Raw genomic sequence first — 807 nt, forward strand, 5'->3', positions numbered from 1 at the left:
GAAAGGAAGAATGAGGTGCCGTAGTGGAGGGCTCCGGAATAATTTCGACCACCTGGGGATCTTTAACGTGCGCTGACATCGCAAAGCACACGGGCGCCTTAGCGTTTTTCCTCCATAAAAACGCAGCCGCCGTGGTCGGGTTCGAACCCGGGAACTCCGGATCAGTAGTCGAGCGCCCTAACCACTAAGCCACCGCGGCGGGGCGGGCTCGTTTGACAAACATATTAAAGAAGCAGTCACGGTAACGAAGGTGCATAGGGGAATGTTTCTATTTTTTTATATCTTGTGCAAATCAATTAGTTTTTAAAGAGAATTACTTATAAAGCAGCAGAAAAAACAACCATGCCGCCGGTGGGATCCGAACCCACGACCTCCGAATACCGCGTCCGGTGCTCTTACCAACTGAGCTACGGCGACGGCTGTCCAATCTGCTGCTTTCGTGGGTATTTATGTTTTGCGTGTAAGCGAACCTTGCCACAATATATAAAAAAAATAGAAACATTCCCCTATGCACCTTCGTTTGACACAGGTGATAGAAGAGGAGGACGAAGGGAACTCAGGCGATAGAAGCAGAGGACGAAGAAAATCTTCTTCCTGCTCGTGCTCGCTCTACCGGCTGTGTAGCTCCTTGGTCCCCGAGTGTTTTTGGTGTACTATTCGTTACAAATCTGGTGGAGGCAGTGCTGGGTACGCTTCCAGACCCGCGCAGCCCACCTGTGATCACGGATCTCACCCCGGTCCACCAGCGCCGCGGCCGCCGCCTGCGAGGAGAGTCCCCAGAGTTCGGACCCCTTCCGGCAGCCACCA

The 807-nt window shown here is 52.9% G+C and overlaps 1 non-coding gene across 1 annotated transcript; it reads right to left on the reverse strand.

Moving 5' to 3' along the window:
* Nucleotides 1-343: 343 nt before the first annotated feature.
* On the reverse strand, nucleotides 344-417 carry TRNAP-CGG (transfer RNA proline (anticodon CGG)). Its single transcript has one exon. It is a non-coding gene; the product is annotated as a tRNA-Pro (tRNA).
* Nucleotides 418-807: the final 390 nt, after the last annotated feature.

This window comes from Amblyomma americanum, chromosome 9 (genome assembly GCF_052857255.1).
Source record: "Amblyomma americanum isolate KBUSLIRL-KWMA chromosome 9, ASM5285725v1, whole genome shotgun sequence".
Lineage (NCBI taxonomy): Eukaryota > Metazoa > Arthropoda > Arachnida > Ixodida > Ixodidae > Amblyomma > Amblyomma americanum.